At 42.0% G+C, this 26395-nt stretch overlaps 1 protein-coding gene across 1 annotated transcript in view; it reads right to left on the minus strand.

The window, feature by feature from the left end:
• The window catches only part of LOC135552742 (serine/threonine-protein kinase PAK 4-like), a 34905-nt gene extending 13812 nt beyond the window's left edge, over window positions 1-21093 (minus strand). Inside the window, 1 exon segment of the mRNA XM_064984554.1 lies at window positions 20954-21093. The gene's annotated coding sequence lies outside the window, so the exon portion shown is untranslated.
• Window positions 21094-26395: the final 5302 nt, after the last annotated feature.

Genomic DNA, 26395 nt, shown 5'->3' on the forward strand with positions numbered 1-26395 from the left:
TTACCTGGGAGTATTGAAGACTCATGTTAAAAGGAACCACCAGCTTTCATATGTTCTCATGTTCTGAGCAAGGAACTTAAACATTAGCTTTCTTACATGGCACATATTGCACTTTTACTTTACATTTACATTTACATTTAAGTCATTTAGCAAACGCTCTCTTCTCCAACACTTTGTTTTTGCATTATTTAAACCAAATTGAACATGTTTCATTATTTATTTGAGACTAAATTGATTGTATTTATGTATTATATTAAGTGTTCATTGTTCATTCAGTATTGTTGTAATTGTCATTATTACACATATTTTAAAGTAAAAAATAAAAAAATAAATTTAAAACAATATACATCTTTTTTTTTATTTTTTTTTATCGGCATTGACCTTTTTTGGTCCTCCAATAATTGGTATCGGTGTTGAAAAATCATAAAATCGGTCGACGTCTACTAGAGAGCATCTCTGAAAACCATTTAATGTAGACTGACACAATCACACTGAGTGAATGTCCTTTGGCAAATGCACAGAGAGAGAAACAATCGGAGTACACAACCGTGTACATAACCTACACAAGTTGACATTAGAAAATGACAATATAATTTGTAGGGAGACCTCCCATAAAGACAAATAGCTTATACAAGTCGCAGCAATTTTCTTCAGAGACAAGAATTGTATTAGTCAGGTAATACTCTGAAGCCCTGGGACACAGGCCCCTAGCTGCAGAGAAAAATTACTTCCACCTTTCCTTCACTAGCACATTTTTCCTCTAGCGTATTTCTCTATACTCAAACACACACACACCTTTTACATTCCGGATTCCTTCTCTTGCTTTAGATATCAGAGGCTATCCCTGAATCCAAGTGCTGGGCTGCCTGCCTGCGATATACTGCCTGTTCCTGACCACGATCCTAGATCCACCCACGCTGCAGGGAAGGGGTGTTTGGCGAGGGGCTGAGGAATACTGCCTGACTGGCCCAGAAAGCAGAACTGACTCAACGAATGTTTGAAGTGTAATGGGATCATCCACCCATCTGCACTAACCTGTACAAAAAGGGTCACAAATGAGAGGTCAACATGGGCCGTCCATTAACTATTTAAAAGCCACTACTGCTGGTCAGAGTTGAACGCACAAGTCAGCATGATGACTATATCAAATAAGGCAGCGGCTACTGACAGTACTGCTAGATCATTTAGTTGTTTACAAAAACTGCGAGATGAATTATCGGTCTACAAAAACGGATTGAATGGGAAACATACTGAGCAGCAACCACAGAGCCCCACACGACTGAATCTTGCTGACAGGCTTGTAAAGTGGTTTGCTGAAGTATTCGATTGCTCCTATGAAACCCTGTCTTATTGGAGCCAAGCAACGATGGGGGAAATAGTTCAACACAGCCAAGGAAAAAGGATTATTCAATGCCAGAAGGCCAAATACCATCAGAAATTACATTAGAGATGACGAAAACAGCAACAAAACAATGCCTTCCCCCAGGATAAGTGACTGAATGAAAGTGGAGAGCAGCACAGATTGCATGGTGGAGCTCAGGCAGCAGTCTGCAGGCAGTGCACCGGTGAGACAGGTTTGAACAGGTGAGGCCCAGCTGAGAGTCACAGCAGCAGGTGTAGTAGCACTTCCCCCAGAAGGCCCTAGGACACAGACCTCTCTCCTCCGTATTCTACACTTCCCCCTATGGAGAAGGTAGCAGGGGGAGCGAGAGACAGGTGTCCACGCACTCAGACTAGACAGATACAGGAAACAAGAGGCCCAGAGAAAACAAAGGATGGTCACATTTTCAAATGTATTAACTCCATTTTCTTCTTCCTGTCGGTCAGTAAAGCAGTCATAAAGCATAGCTTATATATCACTACCGTTCATGAATAATTTCCCTCTGTGTATGTAGAGAGTAGAGCTGCAACCTCCCACAAAGTGAACAAAAAACTTAAAGTTCAAAACATGCTCTCCCCGGTTATGGAGTCCCTCACAATATTCTATTATGCACTGGTGAGCAGTAAGAAAGACAGTTCTGTGGCAGTGAAGACCCAGATGGGTCATGGCCAGAGAGCTACTGTCTGTCCAAGCACAAGGGGTGTTCCACCAGACTCTAGGCACAGCCACGTGTGTCAAGTATGTAATGTAGCAAAGCAAAAACACCCAATTTGAGCTCTTTGATCGGTTAAAGACGGGCTCTCGGTCAAACCGGTTAACATCAAAACAATTGTGCTTAGGGCAGACCCACTCTGGAGGATAAACAGTCAGGCATGACTGACGCAGCAGCCATTAACAGGAAAACGCCTCATCATTCAGACTCCACTGTCACCACACAGACCCGGACAACGGCACGTCTACTCGTCAACTGCCTTATTCTGCCAACTCAAAAGGGTTTTCCTCTTTCCCATGTAGGCATACCTCACATACAATTTTTGAACTACAACACTTGGGAGGGTAAAGGACATGTAAACACATTTCAAAACCAAAGATAGATTCAGGTGATGACTCATTTCCAGGGATACTTAAGAGATTGTATGAAACTGTTTGAGACAGACATAGCTAATCACAAAAGCACATGTTTATGTCAGAGTCTAAGAGTACACACCTGGCTTAATGGTCTCACTATTGTTCAACATTGCAAAACCTTGTGTTCATACAGGAATATGCCTATATTGTATAGTACAACACACACAAGCCTTTGACATGAATCATGGCATGCCAACTATATTCATTACATTTCTCTCTGCAATGTTCAGTGTGTTGTGCTCTCTCCTGAATGCAAAATCAGTAGGCTGGGTCATCTCGGACACTATGCAGCCGAGTTGCACCTGGGTTCAGAGGAGATGAGTTCAGGCATTACTCTGCCTGTAGCATCAATAATTCTGTCAACTTATCAGGATGTAGCCTAGTCTAGATGTTTGTGGGTGTGCTCTACTATTGCCCTCTTTCATTTGAGGTTACTGCCCAGTGTTGAGTCAGAAGTGCAAACTAACTGAATTCTTCCTCCGAGATTCGCAGATTTACAAAGTGCAGTGCAAACACAGTGTGACCTTGGAACCGGCCCCCAATTCCAGCCAGATTGCTTCTCATCAGTCTTGCCTATCTGTTGTTTACCAAGCCTGGTGTTGTGCTGCAATTTGCTGTAAAACAAACGAGGAGTAGGTCTGTGAGCAATTACAGTAAATGTAGGAATTAAGATAAGAATACCAGCTTCCCATACTGTAAGTAACCCAAGTGCTTGTGACTATACTGACAGTGTCAGCTCCAACTAAATTACTACTACTACACCATTGCTTTCATTACTTTCAGAAAAAAAGCAAACATCAAACATATGAGTTAGGCTATAGCTTGCAAACACACTACCAAAGAGATGAAAGCTAGTCTGAAAAATATTGTTACTTCAGGGTGTAGCCTACCTCCCTCAATTTCCTGAGTGCAATCCCGTTGATTCTGATGACTTTGACAGTTGTTTACATGTGAAGAAACACTGGAGAAGTAGTGTTTCATTATTGTTTAGCAAAATACAACTACATTAATTGAAAAATAACAGACGTCAGCAGGTTTACGAAGCAAACGTCTGGTGGGAGGAGTGAATAGATACCAGATGTTACGCATGGAATACCACATGCTGGTGGTAAAGATTGTGTAGCGAGAAATCACTGTGTTTATTAATAATGTAATGGCTGTAAATAGCGAATGTTGGATTTGACCGCTATAATAACTTGTTTGAATAACGTGCTGGCTAATCCTATGAATGTGTTTAGACCTCAGAAGTAAAGATGCATTTTTCAGCGGAGATTAAACTTCTCACGGTCGAGAAGCATTTTAGGTTAGCTTCTATTCGCTATTTTGACGTAAGAATACGTATGAAAACAATGAATAACTACAGTAAAGCAACACGTTGGTTACGATCTACTTACCAGAATGTCTATCCAACGCTAAACAATCCAATTGATATCATTTCACGGTCACGCATGAGAACAAACGAGGAAAAAAAATATCCAGGCAGCCTCGCTCTGTGAGAAGACTCCCCCAAAGTGAGATAAAGAAGTTATTTCCGCAGCGTTTCAAATCGATAAAGAGCTGCGGTTAGTGCACACGCCGTATTTAGCCAAAGGCACATTTATGACAGAACGAGTTATAAATAACTTAATCGGAAACAGAACTGTAAATCTCTTAGAAGATCAATTTTGTCGCATTCCGATGGTTTCACAAATGCTGGCCAGAATCATGACGTCACCGGGAAAAGGGGGTAAAAAGAGTCACGTCAGACTCTTTCAAAACCAGGAATGCCTACTGCCTTTAGCTGTGGTGTGTCTGTTCAATGATCATAACTTCGAACTATTCATTGTGGTTGAAAAGCAAGACAAATCATTCTCGATATTATTATCTTTTATATGACACGACCAAACTGAAAACTTGACTCACTTTGCCACAGTAGTGGGAAACTGGAATGTTCAACTACTGGTAAATACTAATGTACTCGCTTATTTATTATAGCACTTTTATGAAGGCTTTAAATGGCATCTTGTGAAATACCCAGGGACTGCTAATTTGAACAGGATTGTAAACGGATGAACACAAGCAAACAGTAAAAGAGAACAAAAACATGCATAGTAGCTTCCTCCATCAAAACTGTTCATAGTGTAAGCAAACGTAAACAAATAATGCTGATGAAGCAAATGTCACCAAGGAGATTTGTAATGATCCCCTTTGACTTCCATCATAATGAGTTGCTGCTAATGTGCAAGGGAATACAGTATGCTATAAATAGGGGTTGGAACATAAGTCATTTTCCAATCGTTTCGTTCTGAACAGAACCCCTATTTATTTTGTTCCGTTCCACTGTACTTTAATCAAATATTTATTTTATTTGATTACTATTATTTAATTCCAAGTCAAATTATCAATATAGAGCTGCTGCCTATGCTCTCTGACAAAATCACTCTCAGTAGTTCTTAAAATAATGCCTTATTTACTTTTATGACTGCTGAATACCGACCATCAATCACTTAGATCATGTATTTTCAGGCTCGCGAAGCAACTGCTTCGATTCCTCTCCATCTTGTGCGTTCTCTCTTCTTGGTGTCTGCTCCACACAGACCGGACAAGTTTAAACGGGTGCGCAATGGATTATGGTCATTGTAATTAATTACCAAGTATTCTGCACTACACTATGTAGAATATTGGCCTGTTGGAAATTACAACTCCCTACTAAATCGCACAGTTCAGGCTTCATCTAATTTATCTCTACATACACTACACATCATGCTCACAGAAAAAAAATGTAATCCCAAATAAATTGACCAAAGTTAATCAATTAGTTGTTTAAATAATGAAAAAATTAAATGTTGGTTAATAGCTCAGCACTATTGTTTACGAAAGTATAGGGCGGTGGCCTCCCGGGTGGTGCAGTGGTCAAGGGCGCTGTGCCACCAGAGACCCTGGGTTCGCGCCCAGGCTCTGTCGCAACCGGCCGCGACCAGGAGGTCCGTGGGGCAACGCACAATTGGCCTAGTGTCGTCCGGGTCAGGGAGGGCTTCCCCTGTAGGGATATCCTTGTCTCATCGCGCACCAGCGACTCCTGTGGCGGCCCGGGCGCAGTGCACGCTAACCAAGGTTGCCAGGTGCACGGTGTTTCCTCCGACACATTGAAGTGGCTGGCTTCAGGGTTGGATACGCGCTGTGTTAAGAAGCAGTGCGGCTTGGTTGGGTTGTGTATTGGAGGACGCATGGCTTTCAACCTTCGTCTCTCCCGAGCCCGTACGGGAGTTGTAGCGATGAGACAAGATAGTAGCTACTAAACAATTGGATACCACAAAATTGGGGAGAAAAAGGGGTCAAATTCAAAACAAAAAAGTATAGGGCGCAAGATGTGACAAATTTTGCAGGTTGAGAGAAGGTGGAGGTGGCTAGGCTTGAAGCGCTGGCATTTCATTGCATGCATTAGCTTTCTGAATTAGGCCCACAGAATTATACTTATGGAGGAGCAGCTTCTATGGAGGAATTTTGATTATCTCTGAACTGAGAGTTGGCTTAACGTTGGACCAATGCTACCTAGCTAACAAGCGTGTGTGGGCAAAAACCACCAGAATTAAAAACAGGATACCTTTTTGTCGTTAACAAATCCAATGTGAAACATAACTATGGTATCCGTAACTAGCATTGAAAAATGTAATCCATTCTTCTCCATTAAAAATCTGTATTAATTTCTGAAATCCCGCTGAAATGTCAGTAGGTTACAGTATGCTTCGGAGGGGGAGGAGCAGGTTGTTTACACACAAAGATTTTTAGCCGGCAGGCAGACACTGGAATACGTTTCTCGTGACAGTGAGGGCTTTGCATATGCGCCTTATTGCGTTTGTGGGACTGAAATTTTTCTCTCTCCGTAATGTAAAAAAAAAAACTTTATTAACCGACTTCTATCCGTTAAAAATAAAGGTTATGTTCTGGAACAGTATGGATCACTTCTCATTCTTAGCTCAGATTCTGTTCATCTAAAAATTGTTATTTTACCGTTTTCTGTTCTGTTCCCCGTACTGGGTCCAACCCTGACAATAACATAGTAACACCAGGAGTGTAAGGATGTTCTCACTTGGTCCCTTTCAGACAATTTTTTTGTTGGGTGAACACTCAAACTCAGATCCCTCAAATGACCAACCGAACTGAAAATAGCAAACCGAACTGAGACCATTGAGAGATTTGATTTGAGTTAGGTTTGCTTGAATTTTGTGATCCGGTTCCTTTTTTAAGGCCAACGTGCACCACCCACTAGACGAGTAGTGCAACACTGTTTCCCCTGCCATAACCCTCATATTGGTACCACAGAAGAGAGAATATGGTTTGCAGAAAAAACATGTTTTGGGGATATTAAATAGCGATTTCCAAGGATGCACAGAAATTCCAAAATTGAGTTTTTAGTTCAAAATATGCTAAGAAAACTTCATAATCTGTTTATTCAACTGTGGGGTTTGAAGTGTGAGAAGACAGCATACTTGGTGAGAATCACAACATAAGAGCTAGAATAGATTTTCTATCCTAAAGGTAGGGTGTTAGGTGACGCAACAAACGATGGACGCTCTGCGATAATTCTACAAAAAGCAGCAGGAAACAAATCCATTTTCACTAAATGTCAATGTGGTCGTCAAAATATGCAGTGGTGTAAAGTACTTAATCAAACTAGTACTTCAAAGTATTTTTACTTATCTGTACATTACTATTTATATTTGACACATTTTACATCACTACATTCCTAAAGAAACAATGTACTTTTACATTTTCTCTGATACCCAAAAGTACTCATTACATTTTGAATGCCTAGCAGCACAGGGAAATGGTCCAATTCACACCCTTATCAAGAGAACGTCCCTGGTCATATTGCCTCTAATCTTGTGGACTCACGAAACACAAATGCTTAATTTGTAAATTATGTCAGTGTTGGAGTGTGCCCCTGGCTATCCATAAATAGATACAAGAGAATTGTGCCGTCTGGTTATATAAGGAATAAGAAACAATCTATACTTTTACTTTTGATACTTAAGTATATTTTACCAATTACATTTACCTTTGACTTAAGTATATTTAAAACCAAATACTTTTAGACTGACTCAAGTAGTATTTTACTGGGTGACTTTCACTTGAGTCATTTTCTATTAAGGTATATTTTACTCAGGTATGGCAATTGAGTACTATTCCCACCCCTGAAATTATATAATAAATCATTTGAAAACATGAATATGGCAGTTGTAACCAATGTCTAAAAATCCCAATACTGTAAGTAATTAAAATGTATGCGACATGAGCCCAAATGTAACGCAACTGCCATGCTAAGAACTTTCAACACTGGGACAGCCAAATTTGTGAAAACTGAACTCAGTGTGTATATATTCTCTTGGCAGAAGGTATTCCTCAACCTACCAGAGTAAGATCGATGTGACATTGTATAGCAAAGTCCTGAGGGTGTTTCACCGTCGTTGGAGGACCTTGGACTGAAATGCAAGGTAAAACGTTTTGGGGGGCTCATTTAAAAAAAAGAAAAAAATCAGGGACAAAAAAAAATTAAAGTTACAAAGTAGAGCTTTGCAGCTATGTTTTGATGTACGGGTTGTCAGGGACTGGGCCAAATTCACATTCCGCCAACCCCATTTTGATAATGAGTGCTAGCTTGCTAGCTGTGTAGGAGTGGTTGACGCTGTTCGCTGAGGCAACTGTGGTGCGAGGCAACTGTGGTGCGAGGCAGCGCTGAGCGGAATTGGCTGTAATTGTGCCAGTGGAGAATTTTGTGATTAATGGTTTTATCCTTTAATTGAAAACTACCAGAATTCTGTGGCTACAGCCCCTGAAAAATGACAAAAACATAGCTAAATACCAGCTAATTGAAAATGTGTCCCATCTTGCTGTGCAGCTGGCAGCTCACTGACCGTCTCATCTGAGCCTAGGCTAATTGTCTCCCAACACTAGAGTAACTCAACACCAAAAACAACATTATAATGTAACCAAACTCAGGTGTAGGCCTACCTAAGTACATTGCCTTGAGAAAGTATTCACAGCCATTTACTTTTTCCACATTTGGTTGGGTTAGTCTGAAATTAAAATGAATTAAACACAATACCCCAAAATGTCAAAGTGGAATTATGTTTTTACAAATGAAAAGCTGAAATGTCTTGAGTCAATATGTATTCAACCCCTTTGTTATGGCAAGCCTAAATAAGTTCAGGAGTAAAAATATGCTTAAGAAGTCACAAGTTGCATGGACTCACTCTATTCAATAACAGTGTTTAACATGATTTTTGTATGACTACCTCATCTCTGTACCCCACACACACAATTATCTGTAAAGTCCCTCAGTCGACCAGTGAATTTCAAACGTAGATTCAACCACAAAGATCAGGATGATTTTCAAATGCCTCGCAAAGAAGGGCACCTATTGGTAGATGGGTACAAATTTGAAAAAAAGAGTAGACATTTAATACCCCTTTGAGCATGGTGAAGTTATTACACTTTGGATGGTGTATCAATACACCCTGTCACTGCAAAGATACAGGCGTCCTTCCTAACTCAGTTACAGGAGAGGAAGGAATCCGCTCAGGGATTGTACCATGCGTCCAATGGCGACTTTAAAACAGAGTTTAATGGCTGTGATAGGAGAAAACTGAGGATGGATCAACAACATTGCAGTTACTCCACAATACTAACCTAAATGACAGAGTGAAAATAAGGAAGCCTGTACCGAATACAAATATTCCAAAACACGCATCCTGTTTGCAAAAAGGCACCAAAGTAAAACTGCAAAAAATTGGGGAAAGAAATTAACTTTAAGTGCTGAAAACAAATAATTGCATTTGGTGCAAATCCAATTGAACAGATCACGGAGTACCATTTCATATTTTCAAGCATGGTGGTGGCTGCATCATGTTATGGGTATGCTTGTTATGGGCAAGGACAAGAGAGTTTTTGATAAAGAAACTGAATAGGTCTAAGCACAAGCAAAATCCTACAGGAAAACATGGGTTAGTCTGCTTTCCAACAGACACTGGCCAAATATACACAAGTTGCTTACCAAGACAACATTCAATGTTCCTGAGTGGCCTAGTTAGTTTTGTCTTAAAAATCAGCTTTACAATCTATTGCAACACTCGCAAATGGGTGTCTAGCAATGATCAATCAGCTTGAAGAATTTAAAAAATATTAATGTGCAAATATTGTTCAATCCAGGTTTGCAAATCTCAGACTCATAAAGGCTCAAAGCTGTAATCGCTGCCGAAGGTGATTCTGACATGCATTGACTCAAGGGTGTGAATACTTATGAATATTAGTTACTTCATTTAATACATTTGCAAACATATCTAAAAAAACATGGTTTTTACTGTCATTTTTTGGTATTGTGTGTAGACGGATGAGAAAAAAAATGTAAATCCATTTTTAATTCAGGCTGCAACAAAATGTGGAATATGGGGTGTGAATATTTTCTGAAGGCTCTGTAAACTGTTATTAGACTAGCGCAGTACAGACTTGGTGAGAAGTTTCTGTCGGTGCTGGTGGGGATGCTGGGTGCACACACACACACACACACACACAGTTGGCTTGGGAGTATTATTTTGGCACTCTCGGCCTAATCAGTTGAGCTACTGAGGACAATATAACTATGATACAGCCTAACTGTTACTAATTGGTAAATACACTGCTCCAAAGAAATAAAGGGAACACTAAAATAACACATCCTAGATCTGAATGAATGAAATATTCTTATTAAATCCTTTTTTCTTTACATAGTTGAATGTGCTGACAACAAAATCACAAAAATTATCAATGGAAATCAAATTTATCAACCCATGGAGGTCTGGATTTGGAGTCACACTCAAAATTAAAGTGGAAAACCAACCTACAGGCTGATCAAACTTTGATGTAATGTCCTTAAAACAAGTCAAAATGAGGCTCAGTAGTGTGTGTGGCCTCCACGTGCCTGTATGACCTCCCTACAACACCTGGGCATGCTCCTGATGAGGTGGCGGATGGTCTCCTGAGGGATCTCCTCCCAGACCTGGACAAAAGCATCTGCCAACTCCTGGACAGTCTGTGGTGCAACGTGGCGTTGGTGAATGGAGCGAGACATGATGTCCCAGATGTGCTCAATTGGATTCAGGTCTGGGGAACGGGCGGGCCAGTCCATAGCATCACCTTCCTCTTGCAGGAACTGCTGACACACTCCAGCCACATGAGGTCTAGCATTGTCTTGCATTAGGAGGAACCCAGGGCCAACCGCACCAGCATATGTTCTCACAAGGGGTCTGAGGATCTCATCTCGGTACCTAATGGCAGTCAGGCTACCTCTGGCGAGCACATGAGGGCTGTGCGGCCCCCCAAAGAAATGCCACCCCACACCATAACTGACCCACCGCCAAACCGGTCATGCTGGAGGATGTTGCAGGCAGCAGAACGTTCTCCACGGCGTCTCCAGACTCTGTCACGTCTGTCACGTGTTCAGTGTGAACCTGCTTTCATCTGTGAAGAGCACAGGGCGCCAGTGGCGAATTTGCCAATCTTGGTGTTCTCTGGCAAATGCCAAACGTCCTGCACAGTGTTGGGCTGTAAGCACAACCCCCACCTATGGACGTCAGGCCCTCATACCACCCTCATGGAGTCTGTTTATGACCGTTTTGAGCAGACACATGCACATTTGTGGTCTGTGGTCACCACCTGCAGAACCACTCCTTTATTGGGGGTGTCTTGCTAATTGCCTATAATTTCCACCTGTTGTCTATTCCATTTGCACAACAGCATGTGAAATTTGTCAATCAGTGTTGCTTCCTAAATGGACAGTTTGATTTCACAGAAGTGTGATTGACTTGGAGTTACATTGTGTTGTTTAAGTGTTTCCTTTCTGTTCATGATCATGTAATCCCAGTTACTCTGTTACCACACCTGGTGTGCGCACTTTACCCCTCAGTGTAGACTACCAGTTCTGCATAAAACAGCAATATGTTAACATAACAACCTGAATTTAAATGGGTTTAACATGCTGTATTTTATAATTCCAATGAAGCAATTATCATATTATTACACATCTCATTTGCATAAAGTAGTATTAAACGTTTTCTAATTTCATAACTTGTTTTGAAATTGTTACAAACTCTGTTGTTTTGCATAAAGCATGACAATGTGTTAATATGACCACCCTACCTTAAATGATCGGGCTTAAGTTCATGCATATTAAGTGCCCAATTTACATAATATTGCATATTAATTTCATAAACATTTTATATGAATCATCCCTATGTTCTACATCAACCCTGAAAATGTCATAATATTTTGACCACTATATAAGACATTGGACTAAACGTGTTGAAATTAAGAATTCAGACAAGATGATTTGCTGCCTTTTTTCAGGGATTATCATTGACCTGTCCACGACCTTTTTGACCTTTTCTGTTCATATGAAAATAATATCTCAGCAATGGTAAATCCTAACCTCAAACTCAAGTGTTCAGTGTCCTGATATGCTGATCTATACCATGGAATACAAGATAATACCAGAAACAACGTTTGATTTTGACCCCTAACACTATGAAAGGGGCAGGAGCATACATTTTCAATTACAACATTATTTAATCTGCAGTTATTCTTCTGACATTTATTCTGTTACCAATAACATTTATATATTAATAGTATCTTTTGATTACAAATATGTCTCATAATTTAACTAAATGCAATCTATTAGATTCCAAAATGTAAGTAGATATCTAACTGTCCGATAAAAAACATTCTGATGGAATGGCTTGTGCATTGAGTGAATGTTGGAAAAATTACTTGGTTCCTTTCTAAACCTAGCAATGTGAAAGCAAAGATGACTCAGACGACAAAATATTTTAAGTGAATTGTCAAAAGAGTTGAGTCCTCATTCAAAGGCAAGGGTAGCATAGATACAAATAACAGTTTTCTATATGTGAAAACACCCTAACAATACAGTGTGAATTGAATGGGGCTTGACATGTCAGATACTAACCAATCCAGAAGCTGGGTTCAAACAAAGCCCTTGCTGCCTTGGCCAATCCATGCAGACTTCCAGGTCTGGCCGAGGAATGTGGAAAGGTCAATGATAAAGGATGGAATGTGAGCTTTAACTGGGATACAGGAGTCAGTGCTTTGATAGCCAGCACTACATCTGAAATAATCTGTCTGGACTTCATTACAGTCAATGAGAAGGGCCTCCCTAAAATTGTCGTCAAAAATACAAGCCGTCACATAGGCCAAGAAAAAGAGAGAACTATATATAATGTCAAAATTTCTTATTTTCAATGATGGCCTAGGAACAGGGCTAACTGCCTTGTTCAGGGGCAGAACGACAGATTTTGACCTTATCAGTTTGGGGATTCGATATTGCAACCTTCCGGTCACTAGTCCAACGCTCCTACCACTAGGCTACCTGCCCTCCATGAGATTAACTTCCAGCTTGCAACTCAATAGTCGTAATAATGGTTCTCCTTAGTTGAGCCTGCAGGGGTTTACAAGCCAGGACTTACATTGCATAACGACTCTGGGGCTATTCCAACATCTTGTCAAACTAAGCTAACAAGCATGTTTGAGATATCAAGCTATGCTGATTCAGTTGAAAAACAAAACAATTACATTTCAAATTAGGAGAGTTCATGTTTTTGTTTGGCTGCTATCACGTTGTAGCTTAGTGATGCATACCCATGCGCAGGTAATCCATAGCTGTGTTCGAATACTCATACTAACTGCACTATTTGTGACTTGAGTACATAGTATGCTTATTGGTCATAGTATGGATATAGTTGTATGCCAAAAGTTCCCAGATGACGTACTAAATTCACCAAAATACGAAGTATACATGCAGTGGACACTATTTCCATGCACTATTTCCATGCATTTAGGGCCCATAATGCCCATAATGGGCGTGGCTTTTTAACCTTTCAGATTTTAAGAAAAATGGCGGAAAACATGCAGCCGAAGTCGGACGAGATTGGATACAAATTCATTGATTTAATTGAATTAATTATGACAAATGTTAAGTAATAAAGTAATGCCTTTTCAAATAAGTTGTTACACATTGGCTGACAATTTGTAAGCTACGCTATCCTTACAAACCGCATAGCATTACAGCAGTATGTGTCAGTATGTTAGCTAGTTACCTAATATTAGTTGGCTACTAATACATCAAACTTGCCAGACAGCAGATAGTATATTAACTAACTACCCAACATTTATTGACATTATTATTTACATAACTCTGAGCTAAGTAGTATAGTCGTGCGATTCAATGGATCTCTCCTCCGATTTCAGAGCAGTCTCGCGTAGAATAACTCATGAATTTACGAACGCTCAACACCCGTTGAATATGGCCGGCATCAGTAAACGTTGGCAAAAAAAATAATTAAATTGTTGGTAACAGCACAGTTAGTCACCAACTCTCTGGATAACATAAAAACAGCCTATACAGCTCTGCTAGGGTGAGTAAAATGGTCAGATTGGGTTGTTTTCTCATTTGAATCTGGAAGTAGCTAATCAACGTTAGCCAGTTAGCTTGGGTGCTTGACTGCTGTTGAACACTTGGAAAAACCCTACTCCTCTGCCAGAGCATCCAGTGTGCTCTCTGACCACTCCCGAGAGCGAAAACACTGAATTTATGAACGGTCAATCTGACAACACTCTGGATTGACGAACGCCCAGGGAGAACTCTGGCACACACCCGAACACACCCGAAATCGTAACATGTTTAGCTAGTCATTTGTTATGCTAACGAGCTAGCAAAAAGTTGCATAGCAACAGCATCAACTTCCGGTAGACAGGCGAAGCGCTAGTACCCTCAACTGAAACGATACCATTCGTTTACAGTATACTAAAATTACCTAATAGTATATACTCATTAAGTATGTAGTATACAGTATGGGTATTCAAACACAGTTTATGTCACAGTATGCTATTGTGCTGCTGGGCCCAAGAACTAGTGGTCTTGGTCAGCCTCTAGAGCAGGGATGGGAAAATTCAGTCCTTGGGGGTCTGATTTATGTCACTTTTGCACCAGCCCCAGCTAACACACCTGAATACAATAATCAACTAATCAGGACCTTCAGTTTAGAATGCAATTAGCATAATCAGCTGTGTTTGCTAGGGATGGGGGGAAAGTGTCACGCCACTCTGGCCCCTGAGGACTGGAGTGACCCATCCCTGCTCTAGAGCTCTCTCCATCTCTCCAGTGCAAACAGCAAACCACACAAAGCCTAGCAGCCCATGGAGGGCTGCATCTCAACATAGTAGGTCCACACATCACAAAGGACCTGGGAGAAATCACAGTAAACAGTACAGATGAAAAAATAAACCGTATTCGTCAACCCAGTCTCCAATTTCAAAGAAGTTCCGTTTGGGGGAGAACATGGATGTACGAATCACATAGCTTCAGCTTACACACTGTAATTGGCAAGGTAATGTTCCAGTGCTTAGCCCTGTAATTAGCCTATGATATGTTACCATTATCAAAACAAAAATGAAGTCATACTGTCAAGCACTTGTATGACCACATGTAAACAAAGTCAAAGTTGGCCCCCTGGGCTAATATCTAGCTTGTGCAGAGCAGCTTGGAAATGTTGGTGTGAAATACATTTATTTTTGTATGATATTAATATAAAAATGGCAGTCAAAGCTAAGTCTTTGCTCAGTCTGTACATTCAGTGCTCTTCTTTTCATGCCTACAGTGGCAGGGCCTATTCACCAGCAGGAACAAAAACACTGCCTCATTCACTTAGAATATTCCAGGGTTATGCCTGCATAATGCAACAACAGCACCTTTTCTTCTGGTTTTGCACCCACAATTCATTATTCTATTCTCTCATTGTGCAACAGTTAAAGCAGAGGTGAAATGCGGCCAGCCCATTACCCACAATCCCCTGCCAAGCTGTGTACACAAGACCTTTTTATTGCCAGGGAAGCAGGTCCTGGCTTGATTGTGGACCTCTCCGATTGAAACGATTACACATTGCAAACAATTCACTGCACTGTGTGTAGCCTATAGTCTACTACACTGAGCCTATATTACAGTCAGGCTGACCTATACAGAGAGGGCTTTGTTTAAGAGACATAGATGACAAGAGATTCACGATGCCATCACGGTTACCCACAGAGTGACATCAGCCTTGTCTGAAAACAACGCTAGCCAGCTGCAATCACTGGTTAAAGGCAATGTAAAACTGAAATGCAGGAGAATGAGAATGTGAAGCCAGGGCTGAAGAGATGACCAGTCTACTTCACATATTCAGGACTCTCCACTCAGTGATACTAAGTTGCTCTGAAGACAGTGAGGTCGGACTCAGTGAACGAGAAAGCGAGACAGGAATGGGCAAGCGAGGGAGAGAGAGAAGCGCTACTGATGAGAAAGTCCATTAGATTCTGTGTTTATAAAATTATAAAACAGAGAGAGAAAGTGAGTTAAAGACTGAACGAGGGATAGACTCCATCTAGTTGAAAGTTGGAAAGTGAGGCGCCTCCCTGGGTCAAGGGCAGATGAAAGCATTTTCATAGACAAATAGTGAGGCATGCTGTGAAAATAGCAGTAGCTGTGCTAAAGCCCTTCAAATGAAAAGCTGACTCCACCTTTTGTCAGGGGCAGAGAGAGGGAGGGCCCCTAAAAAACATGAAATAGTACATTCAGAAGGTATTCAGACTCCTTGACTATTTACACATTTTGTTACATTAAAGCCTTATTCTAAAATTGATTAAAAATACATTTTCCCACTCAATCTACACACAACACCCCATAATGACAAAGCAAAAAACTTTTTTTTCTCCAAAAATAAGAAAAACCTTATTTACATAAATATTAAGACCCTTTGCTATGAGACTTGATATTGAGCTCAGGTGCATCCTGTTTCCATTGATCCTCCTCCTTGGAATCCACCTGTGGTAAATTCAATTGATAGACAGGTGTGTGCCTTCCAAAATCATGTCAATGTAAGGTCCCACAGTTGACAGTGCATGTCAGAGCAAAAACCAAGCCATGGGCTCGAAGGAATTGTCCGTAGAGTTCCGAGACAGGATTGGGTCGAGGCACAGATCTGAAGAAGGATAACAAAACATTTCTGCAGTATTGTTGGAATCAAGAACAAAGTGTCAATTATTTTTAAATGGAAGAAGTTTGGAACCACCAAGACTCTTCCTAGAGCTGGCCACCCGGACAAACTGAGCAATCGGGGGAGAAGGGCCTTGGTCAGGGAGGTGACCAAGAACAGAGTGGTCCCTGACAGTGCTCGAGGTCCACTGTGGAGATGGAAGAACCTTCCAGAAGGACAACCATCTCTGCAGCACTCCACCAATCAGGCCTTTATGGTAGAGTGGCCAGGCGGAAGCTACTCCTCAGTAAAAAGCAAATGACAGCCCGCTTTGAGTTTGCCAAAAGGCACCTAAAGGACCCTTAGACCATGAGAAACAAGATTCTCTGGTCTGATGAAACCAAGATTGAACTCTTTGGCCTGAATGCCAAGCATCACGTCTGGAGGAAACCCTTGCGCCATCCATACAGTGAAGCATGGGTTGCAGCATCATGCTGTGGGGATGTTTTTCAGCAGCAGTGACTGGGAGACTAGTCAGACTCGAGGGAAAGTTGAACAGCGCAAAGTAGAGAGAGATCCTTGATGAAAACCTGCTCCAGAGTGCTTAGGTCCTCAGACTGGGGAAAAGGTTGCCCTTCCAACAGGACAACGACCCTAAGCACACAGCCAAAACAATGCAAAAGTGGCTTCAGGACAAGTCTCAATGTCCTTGAGTTGCCCAGCCAGAGCCTGGACTTGAACCTGATCGAACATATCTGGAGGGACCTGAAAAGAGCTGTGTAGCGACACTACCCAGCCAAACTTACAGAGCTTGAATCTGTAGAGAAGAATGGGAGTAACTCCCCAAGTACACCCACCCAAGTACAGGTGTGCCAAGCTTGTAGAGTCATACCCAAGAAGAGTAGAGGCTGTAATCACTGCCAAAGGTGCTTCAAAGTACTGAGTAAAGGGTCTGAATACTTATGTAAATATGATATTTCATTTAAAAAAATGTATGTAAAAAATCTGTTTTTGCTTTGGCATTATGGGGTACTGTGTATCGATTGATGAGGAAAAAATACTTTTAGAATAAGGCTGTAACGTAAGAAAATGTGAAAAGTCAAGGGGTCTGAATACTTTTCAAATGCACTGTAAGTAGGCCTACAGGGTCTGGATTAGCGAGTAGGGGGAGAAAAAAAACACACCACATTATCGGCTAGCCTACATTACTTTGGTAGCTAAAATGATGAGAAGATATCACACAATGAGCATTAACATCTGAACATACACTGGAAGTCTGGTTTTGGGCCTAGTCTATGCCCTACATGTTCAGGTTTAACTCATCCACACGTTCGTAAGTGGTCTACAAACGTGACCAATGAAAGCATGTAAGTAATCCTCTATAAATCAGCACTAGAGGCAACTGATGCCTCCTATTTCTCTGTCTGATTTATTCAGCTGTGTTTTTCTCCCCTATGGAGGCAACCGTAGGGCTCAGATCAAAAGAACGACAACATGCCGCCCGTGATCATGTGAACCCAGTGTGGCTGCAGCCTCTGATCTAGGGTGTCTCCACTACAACCCCACGCTGCTGCACCACTCCGCTCTCTACTAAAAGGGGATTTATGCAGGCAGAAAAAAAGGGAAATGAGAGACGGGGCTAATTGAAGCCTCCTGTTAGAGAGTTACAATTATAAGCCTAACTATCGGTTACCTGAATGGTCTGGACATGGAGTTCTCTGAATAACCATCACCAAAAAAATACATCTGAGAGCACAGAGCAGTAATAAAACAGCTTTTCTACTGACCACCAGCGAAAGCATAGGCCAGGCATCCTAGAGTTTGCTTCCTATTTTATTCTCTTCCTTGCCAAACTCTCCAAATTCATGGGGCAAAATTAGCCTATGCCACACAAAAATGCTTATCAGAAACGTGTTGGTTCTGATAAATAGCCACCTATCACAGCGGTTGTCAGTGAACAAACTAAAACTGCCAGTCTGTTTCTGGGCACTGTGTAGATACCCTGTCAATGTCCTAACAGCACAAAACTGAAGAGCTTAATAATTTGACACATAGCCTAGGTGGTGGAGCACACTAGTCATGACTATTCCAAAACCCCTTACAGCTTATTACTGTGTCTGTTGATCTCGAACACCCATCCCTAACAAACAGAGATGGCTTGGTGCTACAGATTGAGGTATTGGGGGTGACTGGGTGTAGTGTAGGTCTTTGAGTGGGTAGAGTGCAGGGGTTCCGTCTGTGTGACCCTCATCAGTACTCAGACATGCCAGGAATGTTGCACAACCCTGCTTACTTGCACCCTGTCACACCAGCACTATACACTTATCAGCTGCTAAGTCTCTAAAAGTAAGGATGGAAAAAAAAAGACGGGGGGGGTGTGTCTCCACTTGACACTTACATGCAACTTCTGCTATCAGAATATGAAGATCCCGTTGAAAAGACTGGTATAGACTCAAAAAGGCGCTAAGTGGTCTGATTGTGTTCAGATCCGGCTGACCATTTCAGGAGGTAGTCAGGTATGCATTGTGTGCAGATTTCTCCTCAGTCTAGACGCAAATCAGGCTTCCCGAAAGCACGTACTGTGGGCAACATCATCAGCACTCCTCCCACAAGTCTCTGAGAGGCACCTTTTCATTGTAATATGTGAGGAATGTGTATGCTGGCATCATAAATGCTACCCAGGCAGCTATTATTTAGAAGGGGAAAAAAGGTGTTTGGCAAGAGTTATGTTAACCGGTTTGCAATCGCTTTAGCGTTGCTTGCTAGCTAGCTACAAAGGTTAGCTAATGCCATCAGTTGTTATGTTATCATATTTAGCCTATTCCACCATTTGTAGAATGCATACTGGCATTTGAATATAAACTCAGCAAAAAAAGAAAAGTCCCCTTTTCAGGACCCTGTCTTTCAAAGATAATTCGGAAAAATCCAAATAACTTCACAGATCTTCATTGTAAAGGGTTTAAACACTGTTTCCCATGCTTGTTCAATGAACCATAAACAATTAATGAACATGCACCTGTGGAACGGTCGTTATGACACTAACAGCTTACAGACAGTAGGCAATTAAGGTCAGTTATGAAAACGTAGGACACTACAGAGGCCTTTCTACATACTCTGAAAAACAGCAAAAGAAAGATGCCCAGGGTCCCTGCTCATCTGTGTGAACATGCCTTAGGCATGCTGCACGGAGGCATGAGGACTGCAGATGTGGCCAGGGTAATAAATTGCAATGTCAGTACTGTGAGACGCCTAAGACAGCGCTACAGGGAGACAGGACGGACAGCTGATCGTCCTCGCAGTGGCAGACCACATAACAACCCCTGCACAGGATCGGTACAGGGCTAGAGCTCAGGATTTCATAGATCAGATAAATAATAATTAGGTGAGTGCTTACATTTGTCCTATGTCACATGTACAAATGTGTATTGTGTGTGAATTAGACATTTGTTTTGCATATCCCACTGAGACAACGGCTGGGTATGGGGTCACGGCCAGGGAACAGCCATTATTGATGGCGACCCTGGAGCAATGAAGGTTAAGTGCCTTGCTCAAGGGCACAGACAGATTGTTCACCGTACGCTCTGAACCCCTAGGCTACCTGCAGACCTGTTCTTCTTACAAGACATTAAATAAGGCCATAATACAAGGCCTGAATTCTTCAGTAGAGCAAATAGCTAGAATAGACTGCATCTAACAAAGTTTAGAACCTCAAATCTCGACTTTCCAAACAAAGTAATTGCTCCTCCCAGTCCTACTACACTAACGTTACAGCAGAGACAACGCACATCACTTAGCTCCCCTAGACTTTAGGGCGTGTTTGAATCGTTAGAGGTAGCTAACAAAATCATTGTTTCTCAGCATTACAGCTATAGTACTTTGAGGTGCAAGGTTTCTAGCTATAGCAGTGGATTACTATAACTAACTTTAACCAAGGTAATGATAGTTTACCAGTTGGATATGTCATCTCACTAAACTAGCTTAGAGGTTGTGATTGGCTGCTAGCTAGTTATAGTAACTGTACATTTTTACAATAAGAGTAACCTAACGTTATAGTAGCTGCTATATTTTTACAATAAAAAGTAGCCTAACGTTAGTTATGGTAGCTGTATATTTTTACAATAAGAGTAGCCTAACGTTATCTCTTGTGACTCATTTCACTGGGTTAGCTGGGTTTCCCGGTCCATCATCAATTACTTTATTACATAAAGGTACTCTTATTCTAGAAAAGTCCGTTTTTTGTTCACTAGCCAAACTATCCAAACAATTTCACTTTAGCTAGCCACTTGTTAGCTATTAGTAATGGTAGCAACCAGCTAGCTTAACTTAGTTTGGGCTGGCTAGCTAAGATAGATAGCTAGCTAACAGTAGGCGCAGCTGAATGAATGAAATAAATTATTAGTGTCATAATTACCTTAAATTTCCTTCGCGCACCGCTTAAATTACGATAGTTTATTGATTCGCTTAATAAAATAAGCTGTCCAAAATTCAGTAGCATTAGACGAAGTATCACTTTCTTGTCGCCATGTTGAGGCTGCTGGTGGTAACACTACATCCGGGGAACTGCTACGACTACAAGCTCGAGCTCCGTAGCAACAAATACAATCATACTGATTGATTGAATTATTGATATATTTGATTTGACTGATATGACATCAGGAACCGTTCACTATTAACTTTGCCAAAATCACAGTTGGCTTAACACTAAAAGGAGGGTAATGACTGGAAGTTCAGCATGGTTGCCCCAGAGCCATTTATGTATCTAAATATACAGCTCTGGGTAACCCCGTAAATGCAACTCTATGGGCAAACCATGATCAATCGAGAATTACCACTGAACATGTTTTTTTGTCCAGGGTATGCTACAAACCTCAATATAATGCCCTGGGTATGTTACATCTCAACATAATGGAAGGTGAGCCCTTTAACTCCCCCTCACGTTCCCCTTACCAAAATACAAAGAGCCTACCTGTCATGTGCTTTTAGTGTCACCATAGCAACATACCACCTCCAATAAACTGAATGAGCATCAGCACCACAAAAGGATGATGGTATTAAAATATATCTACATGGGTTAAAAAAAAGGTTAAAGGCTCATTGGCATCAAATATTTGAGAGAACAAAGAGAGAGAAGGAGAGAGAGAGGGAGGGAGGGACAGTAATGGAGAGTGTTGACAGCTGGGGGGTCTTTCCATCAAATCAATGTGTTATTGTCATTGGAATTTCATAGTTCCTATAATTGTACATTATTTTAATCACTCAGTCTATTTTATAAGAATTTGTAAGATTCCTATTTGCATAAAATAGACAGAGACCAGTCTTATCAAAATTAGATAATAGTATTTATTCTCTGAGCGTGCTGCATTGAAACCACAAACAACAGTTTATATACAAAATATGACGTCATAGGTTATAAAATGCCCTTCCCCCTATCAACCGAACAGTTCAAAAGCTTATTCCAACCCACTAGCTTGCTCACTCCAGACACACACTTATCTAGATTAACTTCTGGAATCTTCACCTTCATCCATCACTATTTAGAAGACAGTTCCAGATAATGGAAAACCCAGGAAAACACTCTCTGCCTTATCTAAACATCCCAGAGCTAAGTTGAGTCGCTTCAACCATAGGTTAATGACCCTTTTTGCTTACTTAAAAACCCACAATTCCAGTCCTCTCCAACCTGGCTGGAATGGTATTTATTTTATTTAATTACCCCCTGTTTCATGCTCCACAATCCCTCCCTTATGAATTAATATTATTAATCAGATATAATAAAACAGAGTATAAGTTTCATTAGTTATAGTTCTATTTAAAATGTAGATATTGTTTAGTCATTATTCATAAAAATTCCTAACAATTATTGGGCACATTGCAATACAGACTGACCATGCACACTCAATCCACATTATGGGATGTTATAGTGAGTGTTGATGGAAAGAGAGTGAATGTGTTGAGCTCTTCTTCACACCTTGGCACACCTGCTGACATGATGCCCATGGATGCACCAGGTGGTCTGATCAAACAGCGATCTGGCGTGGGAATCTTCCTCCAGTCCATGGAAGAAGGGAAGGTCCAGATGGCCCACTTCATCCTAGCTGCACTGGGTGAGGCTGCGGTAAATGCCACCATAGAGGAACAGCATGGGATGACGACAGGGCCCAATGATGTGTGCCGCAAAACTCCCACGGACCGCAGATAACACCCATTTCCTGAGGCTGCTCCTTGCTAGGGGGCGGAGGCGGAACGTAGAGACAACAAAGGTCGCACCGCCCTCAGTCTGGCCAGTGAATGCGGTCATTTGGATGCTGTCCGCCTCCTGGTCCTGCATGGGGCACACCCAGGCAGCTCAGACAGCCAGATGAGGATGCCTCTCGCCTATGCTGCCCGCTGTCGCCACAGTGCCGTGGTCAAGTTCCTAGTGAAAGATCTGAAGAGCAAGGGGAGGAGGGGATGGGGGAGAAGTCTATGGGGGAAGAGACATGGCTGCTGGGAGAGGAAGAGGAATATGATGGTCACTCACTGGAGGATCTCCAGGGAGGGGTAGAGGGGGTCCAGAAGGGCCTAGAGAACCCTCAGAAGATGGACCCTCAGCAGTTGGAGCACAGGGTTGGCAGAGAAAGTTTGTTGTCTCTATGTTCCACCTCCGTTCCACCTCCGCCCCCTTATGGAGACTGCAGATGTTGAAGGGTCAGGTAATGGCTCTTTCTAGACCAGACTGAGCGCTCCACCAAAAGACATGGGTTACTTTCTCTGTGAGAACACTGTGGGTGACCTGCTCCTGGTTGACAATGTGATTTGCAACCCCTATTCCCTGGATGAGGAGCCTGGGGATAGGTGTGTTAGTAGAATGAGCTGTGGCCACTGCTCCACTTGTTCAGCTATGTCCACACTCCTCCTCCAGCCACTGACTGACCAGGTCATCCAGAACTCTCTGCTCTGCCAGTCAGGAGCCAGAGGGGAGTATGTCTGCCACTCTCAACCTACCAATCACCACAGGGCTCAGGGGAAATGCCCAGGAGTAGGTGAATCTCTAGCTGGCTGAAGAGAGGACACATTCACCTATTGACCAGCCTCCCACAGAGGTCAACTCCACCAAACCCCCTGGTAGCTGCTGGAAATGGATGACACCCAGACGATTGCTGCTGAGCACTGCTAGGCCTGGACTTCACATCCCTCTGACTGACACCTCTCCAGAGCCACACTCAGAAAACTACAATCCTCTACAAGATGTGTCTTCCTCCACCACCTCAGTCTTGGAGTCCCACTACACATTTATCTGTTGTTGTTGTCTTAGCTGATTAGCTGTTGTTGTCTTACCCGTTGTTGTCTTAGCTAGCTCTCCCAATCAACACCGGTGATTGCTTTATGCCTCGCTTAATGTCTCTCTCAAATGCCAATATGCCTTGTATACTGTTGTTAAGGATAGTTATCATTGTTTTAGTTTATTGCGGAGCCCCTAGTCCCACTCAACATGCCTCAGACACCTCCTTTGTCCCATCTCCCACACATGTGGTGACCTCACCCAGCATAACTTGTGCATCCATGCTACCTCTCTCATCATCACTCAGTGCCTTGGTTTACCTCCACTGTACCCGCACCCCACCATACCCCTGTCTGTACATTATGCCCTGAATCTATTCTACTACTCCCAGAAATCTGCTCCTTTTATTCTCTGTCCCCAACGCACCAGACGACCAGTTTTGATAGCCTTTAGCCGTACCCTCCTCCTACTCCTCCTCTGTTCCTCGGGTGATTCGGAGGTTAACCCAGGCCCTGCGTGTCCCCAGGCACTCTCATTTGATGACTTCTGTAACCAAAAAAGCCTTGGTTTCATGCATGTTAACATCAGAAGCCTCCTACCTAAGTTTGTTAGCACACTCCGCCAACCCAGATGTCCTTGCCGTGTCTGAATCCTGGCTTGGGAAGGCCACCAAAATTGATACCCAACTTTCCATACCCAACTACAACATTTTCCGTCAAGATAGAACTACCAAAGCGGGAGGAGTTGCAATCTATTCCGGAGATAGTCTGCAAAGTTCTGCCATACTTTCCAGGTCTATGCCCAAACAGTTCGAGCTTCTAATTTAAAAAAATTAATCTCTCCAGAAATAAGTCTCTCTCTGTTGCGGCCTGTTATAGACCCCCCATTTATCTTCTGAGTTTGTTCTGTTAGGTGACCTAAACTGGGATATGCTTAACACCCTGGCAGTCCTAAAATCTAAGATAGTTGCGCTCAATCTCACACAAATTATCAAGGAACCCACTTTTGTACAACCCTAAATCCGTAAACATGGGCACCCTCATAGATATTATCCTATATTATCCTGACCAACTTGCCGTCCAAACTCACCTCTGTTGTTTTCAATCGGGATCTCAGCGATCACTGCCTCATTGCCTGCATCCGCTATGGGTCCGCGGTCAAACAACCACCCCTCATCACTGTCAAACACTCCCTAAAACACTTCTGCGAGCATGCCTTTCTCATCGACTTGGCCCAGGTATCCTGGAAGGATATTGACCTCATCCCATCAGTCGAGGATGCCTGGTCATTCTTTCAAAGTAATTTCCTCACCATCTTAAATAAGCATGCCCCTTTCAAAAAATATAGAACTAAGAACAGATATAGCCCTTGGTTCACTCCAGACCCGACTGCCCTCGACCAGCACAAAAAAATCCTGTGGCGGACTGCACTAGCATCGAATAGTCCCCACAATATGCAACTTTTCAGGTAAGTCAGGAACCAATACACGCAGTCAGTCAGTACGCTTGTTTATTCCATGTGTAACTCTGTGTTGTTGTTTGTGTCGCACTGCTTTGCTTTATCTTGGCCAGGTCTCAGTTGTAAATGAGAACTTGTTCTCAACTAGCCTACCTGGTTAAATAAAGGTGAAATAATGTATTTTTTAAGCATCTGCAGCCACCGTGCTCCAAAACTGGTGCTTTCTAGAGGAGGGATATGTTGGGAGTAGGATGACAGATGGTTCTCTACAAACAGGGTATGGGAGACAGAACAGGGTCAAACGATGCAGGCTGCCTAATGAGATAGAGACAGTTCCGAGGACTCCGCTGCCACATATCCCCGGAGTTGAACTACCAAAGGGAAGGGTCTGACACTGATCTGGAAGAGACTGTTTCTGAGGAATACACTTAGACCGAGATAGAGTGAATTGTTGTCAGCCAGTCTGAGACTAAGAGATTTTGGAATGCCAACAAGATAATGTGAGTTGTCCATGTTGAATTTTTGAGTTGTGTTACTATAATATCTAGTTTTGTACTTTACAGAATGTTAGAATTATTAAAACTAGCAAGAAAATATTGATGGCTGAAAATTAGCAAATACAGTTGGTCGGAAGTTTACATACATCTTAGCCAAATACATTTAAACTCAGTTTTTCACAATTCCTGACATTTAATCCAAGTACAAATTCCCTGTCTTAGGTCAGTTAGGATCAACACTTTATTTTAAGAATGTGAAATGTCAGAATAATAGTAGAGAGAATGATTTATTTAGGCTTTTAATTCTTTCATCACATTCCCAGTGGGTCAGAAGTTTACATACACTCAATTAGTATTTGGTAGCATTGCCTTTAAATTGTTTAACTTGGGGTAAACGTTTCATGTAGCCTTCCACAAGCTTCCCACAATAAGTTGGGTGAATTTTGACCCATTCCTCCTGACAGAGCTGGTGTAACTGAGTCAGGTTTGTTGGCCTCCTTGCTCACACATGCTTTTTCAGTTCTGCCCACAAATGTTCCATAAGATTGAGGTCAGGGCTATGTGATGGCCACTCCAGTACCTTGACTTTGTTGTCCTTAAGCCATTTTGCCACAACTTTGTAAGTAGGCTTGGGGTC

Source organism: Oncorhynchus masou, chromosome 13, assembly GCF_036934945.1.
Source record: "Oncorhynchus masou masou isolate Uvic2021 chromosome 13, UVic_Omas_1.1, whole genome shotgun sequence".
In the NCBI taxonomy this organism is placed as follows: domain Eukaryota; kingdom Metazoa; phylum Chordata; class Actinopteri; order Salmoniformes; family Salmonidae; genus Oncorhynchus; species Oncorhynchus masou.